Source organism: Oryctolagus cuniculus, chromosome 4 (assembly GCF_964237555.1).
Source record: "Oryctolagus cuniculus chromosome 4, mOryCun1.1, whole genome shotgun sequence".
NCBI classification, from domain to species: domain Eukaryota; kingdom Metazoa; phylum Chordata; class Mammalia; order Lagomorpha; family Leporidae; genus Oryctolagus; species Oryctolagus cuniculus.
In genome coordinates, this window is record NC_091435.1 from 64,467,052 (window position 1) to 64,487,038 (window position 19,987).

Here is a 19,987-nt window from a genome sequence, read left to right on the forward strand (position 1 = left end):
TTTAGACTTTCTATACTTTTATTGACAGTTATAACACCTTTTTATTTGGAACATTAAGATTTTTTTTTGTTATGTGCTGTTATTTAATTTTGAATTTTAAAGTAAATTATTGTTATTCTTCCCTCTACTGAGGTGATTCTTTAACAATTACTAGGTGATTTAGAATATGCTCGATTTTGTCTGACCTTCATTTGATGTATTTTTTTCTCTTAACATCATTAGAAAATGTATTTCTTCTACAGGAGAAAGTGATTAAAAAGAATCACACCTCACTCTCTTCCAGCCACTAGCTAGATTGTTTAATATAAAATGAAAAAAAATTCTTAATCGATTTTAACAATTTCAATTTCCTCCTGACACTATAGAACCTACCTTTCAACCACTGCGGTATATTAAATTCTTGCAGGAGGAAAGATGGAGCTAAATAACATCAATGAATACTTTAAAAAATCCTCTACCCACAGTTTTGGTTTTTTTTTTTTCTGGAGAGAGAAAATGCTACTGCTTTAAAATCCACCCAAAGCCAGAAAAACAAACTATGACTAGAGAATTTGCTGTTAATGGTATTCTTATTTCCTGTCCAAATTATACTAGTGAGATTGTCACCAGACAGAATACATGGAATTGATTTAGAGTAGTCAGTGCTTCTTGAGCAGTAATGATTGTCAGTGTTAATTCTGGGATCTCTGCCATACATGGGGCTTTAGCAGATAAATAACACCATTATTCTTTAGCTTACATGCTCACATGTAAGTCTCACTCAAGGGGAGCTTAGATTTATAGATGATGTAATTTAGAATTCTAGGCCCATAAGTTAACGTTTCAGAAGTGTCTTCTTTATCTTTTAAGGGATGATAAATGGACAGATTCCTGGCACAGCTCCCCTTCTTCGTACTTGGTTTCTTTGCTTTTGATAAAGTCCTTATTCTGCCAGATTCACTACTGTTTTCAGTAGAAAAAGATGTGATTTGGTATAGAAGAGAAAGGAAAGATTAATGTCAATGACAGGGCAATATTTTTGAAATGTCATCACTGGTGAGATAAATAACACTATAAAGCACTTACTAGGTAGTAGGCTCTGAATTGGTATTTTATGAAATAATACTTAAAATATTTTAATTACATAAACAATTAAAGCTAATATTTCTGTGGCATTTTACATACACTCATCCACTAACCCATTTAATTTTTTTAACAGTCTATGTGATATTTGTTAGTACTATTCTTATTTTACATATGAGAAGACTGAAGCATAAAGAAATTATGCAATTCTCTTAAGCACATGAAAGAAGTAAGTGGCAAAACAGCACTGGAAGTTGGCCGACCTGCATCTAGAAGCTGTGCTTTAACTACCACTCTATCAAAGAACCAAGCTCTTATAGAGAGTGGAGATCCCACTTGATTACACTCCACATACGCATCTTTCCATCATATTTTCTGTGCAAATACATAAAATTTCTTACATTTTTGTTGTAGCTTGTCTGTGGGGAGCAACCCGGACTAGACTGAGTTACTGGAATTAAGACTTATTCTATGCATCTGCTCTCCCACAATATGGCGCTGGGAGAGGAGAAAACAGCTTCTACGCAGCTGCCTCCAGTTCAACCAATAAACTGTAGGACCTGCTCCTGATTGGAGAGCAGCGTACTCGGCGTGTGGGCAGCCGAGTTAGGATTGGCGGAGGAGGACTATAAAGGAGGAGAGAGACGGCATGCACCAGGAACATCTAAGGGGAACATCTGAGGGAACACCTGTGCAGCCCCCGAGAGAACCGGCCGGCGGTGTGCCGCTCCCCTGCGGAAGTGGGGAATGTGGCCAGGGGGAACTGCCCTTCCACGGAGGTGGAAGGGATAGTAGCCAACCCGGGAAGAACCAGCAGCAAACCCGGGGAGGGCCGAGCAGACAGAAAGAACAGCGCAGGGTTCAGTGTTGCTCCTCCACAAAGACGGGGAGCGACACTTGTCATTGTTAATTTCTCCCTCACATAAATATTCTCATGCTATACTCATACATAATTTATTGTTGAGTAAACTTCCTCGAGTTGTCTATTTTACCAGGGCTCATTTTTGGTCATTTAGTCACTTGGTTCTCCCTTGTTCATATTGGAAGATCTTCCGCTGTCTGTGTAGTAAAATAGAGAGTCACTGGAAAGTTCTATAGATGTTGAGTGTGCGGGACATTGTGGTTCTTGGACCAGTGGGCTTTACTGGAGGAGGACTTGTCCTGAGACAGTTCTGTGCTATGGGCTCAGCATGTTATCCATGACCATCTTCTGGATCCTGACTGCCAGGATTTAGATGTTGTTTGTCCCCCAGATGTTCATGTGCTGGGAGTTTGGTCCTTAGTGTTGTTCTGGGAGATGATGAGTCCTTTAAGAGGCAGAGACTAGTGAGAGATTTTTAGGTCAATTGCAGGTGTGCCCTCAGAAGAGATTATGGAAGCCCTGTGTTTCTCTGGCTTTCTGTTTTGTTCTTCCTCCTGTACACGCTGTCACCATTTCCATCGGCCATGAAATTACGCAGTCAAGGGGAGATCCTCCCAACAGCATGCACGATGCTATTTGGATGTTAAGCAGCCATAACTGTGAGCTAAATAAACGCTACTTTGTGAAGTTAGCCTACCTGAGGTACTCCACTATAGTAATAAAAATAGATGGACTGAGACAGTGACTTACCTGAACAGGTGCCCAAATGTTAGTGGTTATGGATCCTGTCTTCCTAAAAGGCAAAAATAATGCTAACACACTTAGATTTCTACATACAGGCAAAATATTGCTTTACTTTGTTCATATGAGTTGTAGGTATGGATAACTGCAACCGAATTTTTGTGACTTTGGGAATGTTATTACCTTTTTGAAAATATTTATTTATTTTACCTGAAAGACAGCATTACAGAGAGAGAGAGGGAGAGATAGGAGTGGGAAGGAGGGAAGAGAGAGAGAGAGAGAGAATATCTTTCATCCACTGGTTCACTCCACCAGAAGACCACAATGGGCAGGGCTGGGCTAATCCAAATCCAGGAGCCCAGAAATCTGAGCCTCCCTCAAGGGTGGAAAGGGCCCAAGCACTTGGGCATCTTCCACTGCCTTCCCAGGCTATCAGAAGGGAGATGACTCAAAAGGAGCAGCAGAGGCTCGAAGCAGTGCTCATATGGGATCCTGGCATCATAGGTAGAGGCTGAATCTGCTGCGTGGCCTCATGATATTTAACTTTTTTTAGGATTTATTTTTATTTATTTGATAGGCAGAGTTATACACACACATACATACACGTGCGCGCACACACACACACACACAGAGGGGGAGAGAGAGAGAGAGAATCCTCCATCTACTGGTTTACTCCCCAGATGGCATCAGCAGCCAGGAGCTTCTTCTGGATCTCCCACATGGGTGCAGGGACCCAAGCACTTGAGCCGTCTTCTACTGCTTTCCCAGGTGCATTAGTAGGGAGATGTCTGAGAAGTAGAGCAGTCAGGACTTCAACCAGCACCCATATGGGATGCTGGTTTCGCAGGCAGCATCTTTTTTTTTTTTGATTATTTTTTTTTATTTAGTAAATATAAATTTCCAAAGTACAGTTTATGGATTACAATGGCTCCCCCCCCCCATAATTTCCCTCCCACTCACACCCCTCCCATCTCACGCTCCCTCTCCCATTCCATTCACATCAAGATTCATTTTCAATTCTCTTTATATACAGAAGATCGATTCAGTATATATTAAGTAAAGATTTCATCAGTCTGCACCCACACAGAAACACAAAGTGTAAAATACTGTTTCAGTACTAGTTATAACATTACTTCACATTGGACAACACATTAAGGACAGATCCCACATGAGAAGTAAGTACACAGTGACTCCTGTTGTTGACTTAACAATTTGACACTCTTGTTTATGGCATCAGTAATCTCCCTAGGCTCTAGTCATGAGTTGCCAAGGCTATGGAAGCCTTTTGAGTTCGCCGACTTCGATCTTATTCCAACAGGGTCATAGTCAAAGTGGAAGTTCTCTCCTCCCTTCAGAGAAAGGTACCTCCTTCTTTGATGGCCCCGTTCTTTCCACTGGGATCTCACTCTCAGAGATCTTTAATTTAGGTCTTCTTTTTTTTTTTTTCAGAGTGTCTTGGCTTTCCATGTCGCAGGCAGCATCTTAACCCACTATGTCACAATGTCAGCCTCATGTTATTTAACTCTTAGAAACAATATTTATCTTATTTTAAAAATGGGAAATGCCCTCATAAAGCTGAAGTGAGAAATAATAACATTAATAATAATAGGAATAAAGCTAACATATTAAATTTCTCATATGTATGTGACATTTAAATCTCACAATAATCCCCTTAGTGTATTCTATGAAGAGTCTTCAGAAAATTACATGGAAATGCATATTATCAAAAACTATGAGTTGATTTCAAAATTTTTTATACCAAAATAAACTGATCATTCCATTTTTCCATGAACTTTTGAAGTACCCTCATATATTCAAGCAGACAAGAAACTGAAACTTACAGAGTTAATAACTTGCCCCAGATTACTTAACAATTAGTATAGCCTGTTAAATCTTGCATGAGAGCTCAGCACATCTAACTATGAAGTACAGAGCATCCCCTGTCCCTAGGGTCATAATGTATGCTGTATGCATTTGAGTTCATTTTGATCATCTGACATATATTTCTTTCAAGCCTGTTTATAAGCCCCCAATTATCTCTAATATGTAACTTTATTTTATTTCAGAAATAGCCAATGAGAAAAGATCCCTTGATCATTTTACAGGAAAATATCAGCTATGGTATAGCAATAGAATTCTGTCAACAAGCCCTAAGGCCAAAGACCTTGTGATATCACAGACAATTAAATCATAAAATAAAGTATTCATTAAAAAAAGCATTGAACTAGAGTCATATATACAAGCCAGTAACCACAGGAAATTTTATCAAGGCTTCAGCCAAGCCCAGTGCTTTTTGTTCACTGTCATTCTTTATTAATGCTAGATGCTTCCAATTATATTCCATGGTCACTCAAGTTGTTCTGATCTAAACACTCTAAATCAAGGTCTTGTCATTGAACTCAGAGTTGCCCAGGGGAGCGAGGTTTAATTTCCAGTTTCACAGTGGTATTTTTCCTGTTGGTTAGAGATCATTTAAGGTGTGAAGTGTATCCCAAACGGAGAAATTTTTGCAGAAGATTCAGTTTTCATGGAAAGGGCTAGATCTAGCTGTGATTCGAAACCAGGTGGTAGTCTCAGCTACCCATCTTAGGATCACAACAGAACTTTATCTTCATCAGTTATCTTTAAGCTAACCATTTTTCTAAGACAATTAGGCTTGAATTTAGTCTAAAATCCACCTGTAATGAACAAATTTATAGTTGAGAAAGAGATTTCAACACTGTTATTCTCTTATCAGTGAGGCTGGTACAGTTTTATGTTCTTTGGCACTTATTCCTGCAATACATAAAAGTAACTATATTAATTCTGTTATACACTTAAAAATAAGATTCAAGAAAATAACTGGCACTTATATTTTTTAAAGATTTATGTATTTATTTGAAAGTCAGAGTTCCACAGTGAGAGGAGAGGCAGAGAGAGAGAGAGGGAGGTCTTCTGTCTGCTGGTTCACTCCCCAGTTAGCAGCAATGGCTGGAGCTAGGCTGATCCGAAGCCAGGAGCCAGGAGCCAGGAGCTTCTTCTGGGTCTCCCACATGAGTGCAGGGTCCCAAGCACTTGGGCCATCCTCTACTGCTTTCCCAGGGCATAGTAGAGAGCTGGATTTGAAGTGCAGCAGCCAGGACTTGAACTGGCACCCATATGGGATGGTGGCACTGCAGGCGGCAGCTTTATCTGCTACGCCACAGTGCCAGCCCCTCCCTGGCACTTACACTTATTTTGCCCCAGTTTTTCAAGACTCATGGCAAACTGTCTAGTATGATTTCTAATAAATCAAGCGGTTTAAGATATTAGGTCAATGATCAGTACACATAGACATTTATAGATGTCTTTTTGCAAACACAGACTTTTATTTATTTTTTAAGAAAGCTTTTATTTAATGAATACAAATTTCATAGGTACAGCTTTAGGAATACAGTGGTTCTTCCCCCCATACCTACCCTCCCACGCCTACTCCCATCCCACCTCCTGCTCCCTCTCCCATCCCATTCTTCATTAAGATTCATTTTTAATTAACTTTTTATACAGAAGACCAACTCTACACTAAGATTTCCACAATTTGCAACCACACAGAAACACAAAGTATAAAGTACTGTTTGAAAACAAGTTTTAGAATTAATTCTCATAGTACAACTCATTAAGGACAGAGGTCCTACATGGGGAGTAAGTGCACAGTGACTCCTGTTGTTGATTTAATAATCAACACTCTTATTTATGATGTCAGTGATCACTCGAGGCTCTTGACATGAACTGCCAAGGCTATGGAAACCTTCTGAATCCACAAACTCTGTCAGTATTTAGACAAGGCCATAAGCAAAGTGGAAGTTCTCTCCTCCCTTCAGAGAAAAGTACATCCTTCTTTGATGGCCCCTTCTTTTCACTAGGGTAAAACAGAGATCTTTTATGAAGATCATTTTTTGCCACAGTGTCTTGGATTTCTATGCTTGAAATGCTCTCATCGGCTTTTCAGCCAGATCTGAGTGCCTTAAGGGCTGATTCTGAAGTCAGTGAAACACAGACATTTATAAATCAAACACATGATTTAGACATGTTTGAGCCCAAGTGATTTCTCAAGTTCACTTTAATGCTGTCCTCTGATCATGAGTTCTTTGTTTTACTTTGGCCAAGAGTGGTACCTACTTAATTCTACTTAGACATCGATAATTTATCTTAATCATCCCTCTGACATGGAAGGGCTTATGGATATAGTTAATAGTGATGCAGGTTATAAAAAGTCTAGTAGTTACAGCTTCTATATACATTGTGTCCTGACAAATCCTATATCTTTTTAGGTTAAGTAATTGTTTATATTCATTCTATTTTTTTTATTTATTTATTTTTTTTTTTATTTTTTGACAGGCAGAGTGGACAGTGAGAGAGAGAGACAGAGAGAAAGGTCTTCCTTTGCCGTTGGTTCACCCTCCAATGGCCGCCGCGGCCGGCGCGCTGCGGCCGGCGCACCGCGCTGATCCGATGGCAGGAGCCAGGAGCCAGGTGCTTTTCCTGGTCTCCCATGGGGTGCAGGGCCCAAGCACCTGGGCCATCCTCCACTGCACTCCCTGGCCACAGCAGAGGGCTGGCCTGGAAGAGGGGCAACCGGGACAGAATCCGGCGCCCCGACCGGGACTAGAACCCGGTGTGCCGGCGCCGCTAGGCGGAGGATTAGCCTAGTGAGCCGCGGCGCCGGCTATATTCATTCTAAATAGGAACAGTCCATCCTATGCCCTAACAGTCCACATCTGTTTTGGTCAGAATTACTAGTCTCTTGTTGGGATCCCAATCAGAGCATCATTTACAAGGTACTTGATACTGTCTTGTGGAAGGTCTTGATGTTCCTAGATCCATTTTTTTTGTAGTCGGTGATGTATAGGAGGTCATGTTCAGAGTTCCAATTCTGCTGATTACAGACTTCTCTCTCATCAGATTACATCTTTCAATTGTATCCCTTAAATATAAATTGATGATGTTTTAAATGTTCCCAATTCTTTCCTATTGAAGAACCAACACACTTTCTTGAGGCTAGAGTTCAAAATACCCATCAAGTGACTACACAGATAAGGGTCCAAATCCTTTCAAAGATATTTCATTACAGCTCAGTTGCGATTTATGTTTTTAATGTTTTGGAGCAACAAAAAGAAACTTTTGCTGTCATTTCTCTTTCCCAAATGGGCTAACTCATTAGGGGAAAAGCTGTATTAGTCTATGACTCTGCAACCCATGAATTTCCTAGTCAAGCATCTTTTAAGATACATTTTAGGGGGCCAGTGCTGTGGCTTAGTGGGTAAAACTGCCACCTGCTAGTGCTGGCATCCCATATCAGTGCAGGTTCAAGTCCCGGCTGCTCTACTTCCAATCCAGCTCTCTGGTATGGCCTGGTAAAGTAGTAGAAGATGGCCCAAGTCCTTGGGCTCCTGCACCTGTGTGGGAGACCCAGAAGAAGCTCCTGACTCCTGGCTTCAGAGAGGCCCAGCTCCAGCCAGATCGGAAGTGTAGCAGCTGGGACTTGAACCCGCGCCCATATAGGATGCTGGCATCGCAGGCAGTGACTTTACCTACTATGCCACAGTGCCGGCCCCACCCTACCCTTCGTGAGGTGAGCATAGACTTAGCTTCCATATGTCTCTACATTCTCCGTGAAAACTATTTCTAATCTGTCCCAATGCTGCCTAGCACATCCAGTCTCAAGCAATTCGTACTAAACGCACCTCAACTACTTCATTCCCTTCCTCCCACTACATACTCATTTTTTTCACATTTTCCATTTTCAGCTCCTCAGAATACTCTCCAGAAACTTGAGGCAGTAGATATAATCTGACCCCTCTCCCCCTGCTTCCCTCCAGGGCTTGACTTCATGGATGGCTGTGGAGTAGTTGACATAAAAAATTATATAGGATTTTTTTTCCATCTTAGGTTCCATCATCCTTCTCTTTATACGTACAATACCATTTGATGTGGCATAAGGTAGAGATGTGGATTTATTAGAAAACTCAGAGATTTCTAGATGTATCCATGTTAAACTAATGGTGGTATTTGAGTCAGGAAATACAAACAATTGAGGAAAGAATTTTTTCAGAATCCTCCAAATGTTATAACTGCTCATGCAACTAATCTGTATTGATCAGAAAAGTGTTGGCACTGATATTACCGTTTCCCTGTGGCTTCTTTCTCTGATGACCTTAGGTGAGAGCCAAGTCATACAGAATGATTCTTCTTCAATTTCCATTCCAGAGCCTAAAGTATTGAGTCCTGGTATTCTGGTCCCTATAAACAATTAACTTGACTTCTCCAGTGATTTGCCAAAAAGAAAAGTAACTCTAACCACTTATTATTTCAATAAAAGAAGAAATTTATTTCACCAAAAGACATTTATTACAAAACAAGTAACCTGGATCAGCTGAAGGTAGAACCCAGCAATAGCTAGTAAACTATCAGTAAGCTACCTCTTTTATGTTGCTGCTGCACAATTGTCATACTTATGACTTTTAACTCTAGAAAGTAAATTAGGGGGCTGGTGCCATGGCGCAGTAGGTTAATCCTCCACCTGTGGTTCCAGCATCCCATATGGGCACCGGTTCAAGTCCTGGCTGATCCACTTCTGATCCAGTCCTCTGCTATGGCCTGGGATAGCAGTAGAAGATGGCCCAAGTCCTTGGGCCCCTGCACCCACATGGGAGACAGGGAAGAAGCACCTGGCTCCTGGCTTTGGATTGGTGCAGCTCCAGCCATTGTGGCCATTTAGGGAGTGAAACAATGGATGGAAGACCTTTCTCTCTGTTTCTCCCTCTCACTGTCTGTAACTCTACCTCTCAAATAAATAAATAAAAATCTTTAAAAAAAAAGTAAAATTAGAAGATAGTTACAGACTAGAGTTGACACATCATTCTTTAGTTTGTGATACTCTGGAAATTCCCAGTAAAGCCCTAATAGACCTAATTTTATTGCGGATAATTCTTGCCAAACTGTGTATCTGCTCCTCAAAAAGCCTTCCAGGCACTTTCATGTTCTCCTTTTGAGCACATGAAGCTCAAATTCCTCTAATTGTTCCTCCAATTTTTCTATTTTTTATTTTTATTTTATTTTTATTTTTTATTTTTGACAGGCAGAGTGGACAGTGAGAGAGAGAGACAGAGAGAAAGGTCTTCCTTTGCCATTGGTTCACCCTCCAATGGCCACCGTGGCCGGTGCACTGTGGCCGGCGCACCACGCTGATCCGAAGTCAGGAGCCAGGTGCTTCTCCTGGTCTCCCATGGGGTGCAGGACCCAAGCACTTGGGCCATCCTCCACTGCACTCCCGGGCCACAGCAGAGAGCTGGCCTGGAAGAGGGGCAACCGGGACAGAATCCGGTGCCCCGACCGGGACTAGAACCTGGTGTGCCAGTGCCGCAGGCGGAGGATTAGCCTATTGAGCCACGGCACCGGCCCCTCCAATTTTTCTAATATGGAACACAGAGGCTAAAATCAGCTGTTGGCTGAATTGCCAAAGTAGGATAAGCATTGGATTGACTGCTACTCATATCGATTTATGATTATCAAAACAGTTTGGTGGTATTTGAATTTAAGGTTGTATGTGTAGGTCAAAAAATGACAGATGCTAGGAGCACAATATTTGGTTGTTCTTTTTTTCCCATTGATACATTATTATATCTTAATTCTGAGATGAGGGCATGTTTCTTATTAGAGAAACCCACATTCTGATGCAAAAGGCAGAGTAGGAAAGTTCTTTGAGACACTAGGAAATGCAGATATTCACATGTGTAGAATAAGTACATCAGGTTTTGAAAAGTTGCCTGAAGGGCCGGCGCCGTGGCTCACTTGGTTAATCCTCTGCCTGTGGCGCCGGCATCCCATATGGGTGCTGGGTTACAGTCCTGGCTGCCCCTCTTCCAGTCCAGCTCTCTGCTGTGGCCCGGGAGGGCAGTGGAGGATGGCTCAAATGCTTGGGCCCCAGCACCCGCATGGGAGACCAGGAAGAAGCACCTGGCTCCTGGCTTCAGGCCGGCCCAGTGCCGGCCATGGTAGCCATTTGAGGGGTGAACCAATGGAAGGAAGACCTTTCTCTCTGTCTCTGTCTCTCTCTCACTGTCTATAACTCTACCTGTCAAATTAAAAAAAAAAAAAAAAAAAAGAAAGAAAAAAAAAGTTGCCGGAAAGTATCCCTATATTTTGGCTTTATGTTTTGAGGCTTTGTTTGCTGTATACAAATTGAGTATCTCCCTGGTAAGATAGTCTTTTTATCACTTTGCAATATCCCTTTATCTCTCCCTCTCTCTCATTAAAGGCAGGATTACAGAGAGAGGCATAAAGAGGGACAGAGAGAGACACATAGAGAAAGCAATCCTTCATCCACTGGTTCACTCCCTAAATGGCTGACAGAGAAAGAGAGAGTACTCAATCTTTTTTTTTTTTTTTTTTTTAAGATTTATATTTATTTGAAAGACAGACTTACAGAGAGGCAGAGGCAGAGAGAGAAAGATCAAGAGAGAGGTCTTCCATCTGCTGGCTCACTCCCCAGAAGAACACAAAGGCTGGAGCTGCGCCAGCCTGAAGCCAGGAGCCAGGAGCTTCTTCCAGGTCTCCTGCACAGGTGCAGGGGCCCAAGGTCTTGGGCCATCTACTGCTTTCCCCGGCCATAGCACAGAGCTGGATTGGAAGAGGAGCAGCTAGGACTCAAACCGGTGCACATATAGGATGCTGGAACTGTAGGCGGCAGCCTTTCCCGCTGTGCCACAGTGCTGGCCCCAAGAAAGCAAACTTTCATCCACTGGTTCACTCCCCACATGGCTACAATGGCCAGGAACTCAAAGCTTCTGAATCCCTCACATGGGTGCAGGGATCCAAACACTTGGGCCATCCTCCCCTGCTTTCCCAGGTATATTCCTTTTGTCTGTTGTAATTTGTTTTTGCTTTGACATCTAATTTATCTGATATCAATAAAGCCACTCCTTTTAAAAAATAACATTTATGTAATACATTGTTATCCACTCTTTTGTATTAAACCTGACTCTGTCATTGAATTTGAAATAAGTTTTTTATAATGAGTATATAGTTGTGTTGTGTTTCTCATCCACTCTGCCAGTCTTTGCCTTTTAATTGGTGTATTCAGACCACTGACATCTGACAAAATTATTCACATAAACTTTTTGGTTTCTAATATCATTATTTGTTCTTTGTGTTTTTCCTATGCATTTTGTTCCTTAGTTTTTCTTTTCTTGCTTTCCTGCTGGTTTAACATTTTTTAGTATTCCATTTTCTTATTTAACGTGTGCTTTAGAGTATATTACCTTCTTGATTTTTGACTGGTTGTTCAATATGTATATATATATATGTAAGTATATATTTTCTCATATCATTTATAGGGTACTTAAGAGTGCATGAAATTTTAAAAAGTGCATGACAAAATAAATTTGTTAGTCGGCGCCGCGGCTCACTAGGCTAATCCTCCGCCTTGTGGCGCCGGCACACTGGGTTCTAGTCCCGGTCGGGGCGCCGGATTCTGTCCCGGTTGCCCCTCTTCCGGGCCAGCTCTCTGCTGTGGCCAGGGAGTGCAGTGGAGGATGGCCCAAGTGCTTGGGCCCTGCACCCCATGGGAGACCAGGATAAGTACTTGGCTCCTGCCTTCGGATCAGCTTCGGCCGCAGCGGCCATTGGAGGGTAAACCAACGGCAAAGGAAGACCTTTCTCTCTGTCTCTCTCACTGTCCTCTCTGCCTGTCAATAAATAAATAAATAAATAAATAAATAAAATTTGTTGCAAAAAATTTAAAATTTGTCATGTATAATTTTTTTCATAGCATGCATTTTCATGAATTTTTTTGGAGATCCCTTATATGCATGGATTTTAAAACTTTACACCAAAGTCAGTATTTTAAAATCTCATTTTCCATGAACTTTTAAAAAAATTCTAGTGTGTGATTATAATTTGTCATCCTTTTCTGATATCAGTATTTTGTGACTTCAACTGTAGTATGGAAAGCTTGCTTCTCTTAGGTCCCTTAATTATCTTACTTTTAAAATATTTTCAGGGGCCAGTGCCATGGTGCAGTAGGTTAATCCTCTGCCTGCAACACTGGCATCCCATATGGGTGCCGGTTCTAGTCCCGGCTGCTTCTCTCCCAATCCAGCTCTCTGCTATGGCCTGGGATAGCAGTAGAAGATTCCCAAGTCCTTGAGCCCCTGCACCCAGGGAGATAGGGAAGAAGCACCTGGCTCCTGGCTTTGGATCAGTGCAGCTCCAGCCATTGCGATCATTTGGGGAGTGAACCAATGGAAGGAAGACCTTTCTCTCTGTTTCTCCCTCTCACTGTCTGTAACTCTACCTCTCAAATAAATAAATAAAATCTTTTAAAAATATTATTTTCATAAGTATCAGATTCTGTTATAGTTTTGTTTACTCATCATATGTGACTTATAAGCTACATGAAGAAGTCACTATTTCTGCTTTTCCCACTGTTTTTCTTCTTCCTGCTGCTTCAAGATTCCTTTTTTTTCTTATTTCTATTTTGCTTGAAGAACTTTCTGTGACCATTAATCCCAGGGTAGGTCTAATAGGGACAAAATCTTTCAGTGTCCTTTATTTGAGAGTGTCTTTACTTCCCCTTCGTTCCAGAAGAATGTTTCCTCCAGATATGGAAGTTTCAGCTGACACTTCTTTTCATTCGGCACTTAAATAATGTGCTACTTCTTTGTGATCTCTGCTGTTTTTGACAAGAAATCCTATGTCATTCACACAGCATTTCCCTGTTTGTGATGTGTTATCTATTCGTGGCTGCTTTAAAGATTTGTTCTTTGATTTAGATATCAAAAGCTAGTGTTAATGTATCTTGTCAAGCATTTCTTTAAGTTTTTACCAAGTAGGGTTCACTCAGTACATTAGAGAAAGTGCTTCTGTCATCCCCAAATTCATTTGTCCAAATCTTAACCCCTAAGGTGAAAACTTCAGTCACACAAGAAAATACTTAGATAATTTAGCCATTCTGATGAGATTTCAGACAAAAAATGAAGAACATGGTATGGACATTGGAGGAATATGATCATTGTTATAAAAATGGCAAACAACTTACAAAATTGTGTTTGTGTCCTAATGTTTTGTGTAAGGTAGAACTTTTAGGTAATGAAATTGGATATTTGGCTGTGGAAGTATCTAAGCAAGGTAGCAACAAAGATTTTCTCTAGGTTTAAGGATTTGAACTAACTGAAGACTTATAACTTTTTCTTTTCTATTTTTTCCTACTATGCTTGGAATATCTGTCCTGTGCCTGTTCCACCATTGTATTTCAAAGCACACACTTTTATTTTATAGGATCATGTAAAGAGAAAATTGCCTTAGGATGAATTGTGCATTGAGTCTCACTCATACTTGATTTAAGTGAGAGTTTGGAATTTAGACTTTTGAATTCATGAAGGAATGAGTTAAGACTATTTTGGGGCTATTAGGATATAATGAATGCGTTTTGCTTATAAGAAAGTCATAAATGTGGGGGTTTTGGGCTAGAATGCAATGGAATCAATGTTTATGTCCTCTCTAAACTATTTTCTTTCTCCTCTCCTTTTGGAATGAAATAACCCAAAAGTCAAATATTTCCTTAGTGTTTCATAGGTGTTTGAAGCCCCTTTTCCCCTCAAGTCTGTTTTCTCTCTATCATTCAGGTTGGATAAATTCTATTGATCTGGTCTCAAGTTCACTGACTATCCTCTGTTCATTCCAGTATTAACTCCATCCAATAAGGGCTTTCAAATTTTTTTTTCAGTTACTATACTTGTCAGTTCTACAGTTTCCATTTAGTTTTTTACAGCATAATTATTTACTGAAATTTTCTCTTTTTTCAGTTTTCTAAAGGCAATTGGCAAATGTTTGTTGCATTTTTATAACAGTTGCTTATTTTATTTTAATTATTCAAATAATTCCAACATCTGATTCATCTTGATGTTGGTGTTAGTTGATTGTTTTTCTTTTTAAGTTGTTATTTTCTGACAGGTCATTATGTTATGACACACAGTCTTATTTAAATCTTCTATTCTAGCAGGTAGTTAATCTGTAGATTTAATAGGCAGGTCCTGTTTTGTTTTTGTAGGCTGCAGTTCCAATGAAAATTTAACTTTCGGAGATTTATCTGATGGAGCTAAAGCTCTCACTGGTTAGCTTCGGGTTTTTATTGAGGGGTTAAAGGGAGTTTCTCCATGTTGGGCCATTTTGTGCTTATAAGCATAGGTTGACAGCTTTGTGGACTGGACATTTGTGGCAGGAATTCTTTCTTGGCTTCCTGATGTCTTTTGGTAGAGCAGGGAGTCGTAGGTGTGGTGGGGGAAAAAAAGAGTTACTATTTTGGTCACCTATGGGCTCCCAAGTTACATACCTGGTTGGTGCTGCTGAGCATATGTGGTACTTTAAAGGGACAACTGTTCATTCCAGGGAGGAAATGAGTCTACCTGTGACACCTTCAATTGCTTGGTAGGGATTGGGAAATTCTGGACCAGGATGACTTCTTGAGTTGGACTTTTGGTTGCTTCTTGCATTGTTGTCATGGTTAATAGTGTACTTATCAGGGAAGAACAGAATGAAACATGTCTATACCCTATTATCCAAAAAAGAAATATTACATATAGTTATCCCTTGCCAGGGCATTCCTTTTATCTCTCTTATACTTTTCTCATGTAGTCTTTCCCTTTATCTTCACTCCACAATGCTTTAGCAAAAATAACTCCATTGCGTATGGATTTACACAGTAGTTCTTTAACTTATGTTTGTAATTATTAAAATGTATAAATGGTATTTGAAGAAAAAGTACTGCAGTTGGGCAGTTGTCACATAATTTACTGAAAATTATTCCAAAAAATCCTTATCTTTTTTTTCACATAAGAAGTAAATATTTAAGTTTCCAAAAATGAATGTATTTTGCCACAAAAGTTTATCATGAACAAAGATGGCTTATATTGCCTATTGTGGCACAGATTGAGAATGTTTTGATTCATTATATGACAAGAAATATTTAAACAATAGCAATTAGGCCACTGTTCTTATGTCTATTTGGAGAAAATTAGCTCCCTACATCTAAAATAACACAATTATAAGTAAAGAATCTGCGATGAGCTGATATTGGATCAAAGTCAGGGACACATGGTGAAAGAGGGGAAGGTAAAACAACTCCATAAAAGATTTGAGAACAGGGCTGGTGCTGTGGTGTAGCACTTAATGCCACAACCTGTGAAGTTGGCATCCCATGTGGGCACTCTTGTATGTCCTGGCTGCTCCACTTCCAGTCATGCCTCCCTGCTGATCGCCTGGGAAAGCAGTGGAAGATGGCTGAAGTGTTTGGACTCCTGCCATACAAATGGGAGTCCCAGGTGAAGTTCCTTGCTCCTGGCTTTGGCTTGGCCTTCTGCTGGCCGTGGTGACCGATTGAGGAGTAAACCAGCAGATGCAAAATTTTTTTTCTGTCTGTCTGTCTGTCTCTCTCTCTCTCTCTCCTCCTCCTCCTCCTCCTCCTCCTCCTTCTCCTCCCTCCCTTCCTCACTCCCTCCCTAACTCTTTCAAAATAAATAAATAATTATTCAAAGATAATTTTAAAAGGGTTTAATAACAGATAAGATGCCAGAACTGTCATGTAGCCACTCTCATCCAACAACCACCCTCTTGTAAATTATGTCCTCTGAGTCAAACCTACTCTTCTGTTCTCCTCAGCACAACAAAGACAGATATATGAGCAGTGTAAACTTTGTCTAGGAGGTGACAACTCAGATGCCTAAAGCCCACCATTACAAAGAGAATCTCCCAAACAGTATCTGCTTGATTTTTTTTTATGGCAGAATAGAAACATGGAGCATTAGCTATTGGTAAGACTCGAAGCTTAGATTTTGGATTTCTTTATAAAAGAAAGATGTTCTAATTTAGTTCCTGTTTCCTCATTCAGAAAATCCTGATTTTGAGGGCCAGCATTGGGGTGTTGTGGATTGTGCCACCACCTGCAATCCTGGGAACCCATATAAGCACCAGTTCACATTCTGGCTCCTCCACTTCTGATCCATCTCCGTTTTAATGCACCTATGAAAGCAGTGGAGGATGAGCTAAGTACTTGGGCCCTTGCCACCCATGTGGGAGACCCCAATGGAATTCCTAGCTCTTGCCGTGGGTCTGACCAAGCCCCAAACATCTCAGCCATTTGGGGAGTGAACCTGCAGATGGAAGACCTCTCTGTCTCTCCCTCTCTCTGTCACTCTACCTTTCAAATAAATAAGACAAAATTTGAAAAAAAAATGAAAGATTTTATTTATTTATTTATTAAATACTAAAGCATGGTAGCATGTGATTCAAATCAGGTGTTTTTTTTTTTAAAGATTTATTTGTTTATTTGAAAGATAGAGTTACACAGAGAGAGGAGAGGTGGGGGTGTGGTCCTCCATCCGCTGGTTCACTCTCCAGATGCCCACAATGGCCAGAGCTGCACCAATCCAAAGCCAGGAGCCAGGAGCTTCTTCCAGGTCTCTCATGCAGGTGCAAGGGGCCCAAGGACTTAGACTATCTTCTACTGCTTTCCCAGGCCATTGCAGAGAGCTGGATCTGAAGTGGAGCAGCCAGGTCTCGAACCGGCACCCACATGGCATGCCAGTGCTTCAGGGCACGGCATTAACCCACTGCGCCACAGCACTGGCCCCAAAAGATTTTCTACTTTAGTTCAAATTTTCTTATTCAGAAAATCATGATTTGGGAAGCCAGCATTGTGGTTTAGTGGGTTAGGCCTCCACCTTCGAAGTCAATATCCCATATGGGTGATGGTTTTAGTCCTAGCTGCTTTACTTCTGATCCTGCTCCATGACGATGTGTTTTGGAAGGCAGCAGAAGATAGCTTAAGTGCTTGGGTTGCTGCCACTCATATGGGAGACTTAGGTGGAGTCCCAGGCTCATGGCTTTGGCCTGGCCCAGTCCCTGCCATTGCAGGCATTTAAGGAGTGAACCAGAGAATGAAAGTTCTCCCTTTCTCTCTCTGTCTCCTCCTCTCTGTACGTCTACCTTTCAAATAAGTCTTAAAAAATTGAACATCCTGATTTTAGACACTGTTTTCACTCTGGAGATTAAAAAGGTCAGGTCTCCAGCTTTCATGTAAGGCATAGCTCCTTTGATTCAATGACTAGGAAAAATACGGAAAAACTAGCAACTACCTATCACTGGGAACAAAAAAATATTGGTTAGATTTTTTAAAAAATCTGTTACAGTAAATCTTTTTAGTATCTTCATAAATTATGTGTGTGTGTCTCGTACAATTTAAATAGCTATTATTATGATTATTAGAGCTATTTGGCTCTATTTACTCTTTTTTTAAAAAAAGAAAATTTATTTATTTATTTGAAAGGCAGAGTTACAGAGAGGCAGAGGTATACATATAGAGAGAGGTCTTCCATCCATCCACTGGCTCATTCCCCAGATAGCCACAATGGCTGGAGCTGCGCCGATCCAAAGCCAGAAGCCAAGAACTTCTTCCGGGTCTCCTACATGAGTGCAGGGACCCAAGGATTTTGGGCAGTTTTGGACCTGCTTTCCCACGCCATAACAGGGAGCTGGATCAGAAATGGAGCAGCCAAGACTTGAACCAGTGCCCATATGGGATGCCGGCAATGCAGGTGGCAGCTTTACCTTCTAAGCCACAGTGCCAGCCCCTCTATTTACTCTTAAAAGTAATGATTCTAGTTAGAGGAGACCATACCCAAAGTAGTTTACCAAAGTGTGCTTTTTTTTTTCTGCAAGTGTGAAATTTTACATAATCAATAACTGTGAGTTATTGACTGCAGAATAAACTGGCCATTTATAACCTCTAATATTTATTGCTAAGATGAATTATGAATGTAATGAAGAATGCAGGCACTGAGTCCCTACTCTGTGAAACCTGCTACTTATCTGTCCTATTCCTTTCAACTATTTGACAATGACATGTCACACATTTTTCCTCTCAGGATTTTTCATAGTTACTGAATCCCCAGATCTCTCTCTATGTATCTATATTTATCTATATCTATATCTATATTTTTATCTATCTAAATGAATCTCCACTCCTAATTCTTATGAATGCTGCTTGTAACCTAAATCGAAGTAAAATGGTAGGGCCAGCGCCATGGCCCAGTAGGTTAATCCTCCGCCTGCAGCACCAGCATCCCATATGGGCGCTGCTTCTAGTCCTGACTGCTCCTCTTCCAATCCAGCTCTCTGCTGTGGCCTGGGAAAGCTGTAGAATATGGCCCAAGTTCTTGGGCCCTTGCATCTGCGTGGGAAGATCGGGAAGAAGCTCCTGACTCCTGGCTCCTGGCTTCAGATCGGCGCAGCTCCGGCAGTTGTGGCCATTTGGGGAGTAAACCAACGGAAGGAAGACCTTTCTCTCTGTCTCCCTCTCACTCTGTAACTCTACCTATCAAATAAATAAATAAAAACATTTTAAAAAAAGAGAGAGAACATCCTTATTAAAAAAAAAGAAGTAAAATGGTAAGGGAGAGTACCGATATTTCCACAAAGCTGTTCTAAACATTTCTTCCCATATGGACAATTAGAAGGACATTTTTCATTCGTGCTTGAATTAACCAATGAATCACTATCTGGAGGATATTTTGAGTGGTAGATTTTCAGTTCCTCAGAAGCCACAAAACTGTCCCAAAGGAGAAGGATATTTGAACTATGGGTGTGTCACGTTTTATAGGTCTATATAATAACTACATCACTTTCTTGTGCATGCTCTGGCTATCAGAAGGAAGAGCCTCCGCATGTCTGTGCAGCTGCAGCAAAGTGGGGACCATTCGGGAAGACACTAATGAGGCCCTTGTTTTTAGCTGTCACATACACTGTTTGTGAGGTATTAGTGTTATTTTGATTAATAAATCCCATTACTTGGATGAGAGGTTTTTTTTTTTCCTTCCAGAAATGTCAAAGCACGTGTTCTATATAGGAAAGAGTGTGTTAGTACTAAAATATAGACATCATCCCTGGGTATATGGAGTGCAGATAGAAGAGACAGAAACTCCTGTGAGGCCCTAAATAGATGGAAAAGTCAACAGCAAGATCATTCAGTTTGATGGGATCTACCACAGCTCCATTTCGTCAAGCATTCTTGTCTTTTCTGTCTCAAATACTACCATTAGATTAATTTGGAAAGCAAAGGTGACCAGAAATCCAAGTCTTCTGATTCAATACATACTCCCATAGAAAGGGTCCCATTTTGAGCCTTATCAGTCAGTATTGCCATAGGGAGAGCAATAGAAAATAAGGTAGAAAAATTACCAGGTCAAAGTTTACAGTAGTCACTCCATCATCTCTTGAGTTTAGCCTTAGAGGCAGAAGGGTGTAGGAGGT

The 19,987-nt window shown here is 40.8% G+C and overlaps 1 protein-coding gene across 8 annotated transcripts in view; it reads left to right on the forward strand.

The window, feature by feature from the left end:
• Positions 1-19,987, forward strand: part of DZIP3 (DAZ interacting zinc finger protein 3) — a 175,845-nt gene that overhangs the window by 111,637 nt on the left and 44,221 nt on the right. The gene's annotated exons all lie outside the window — the stretch shown is intronic.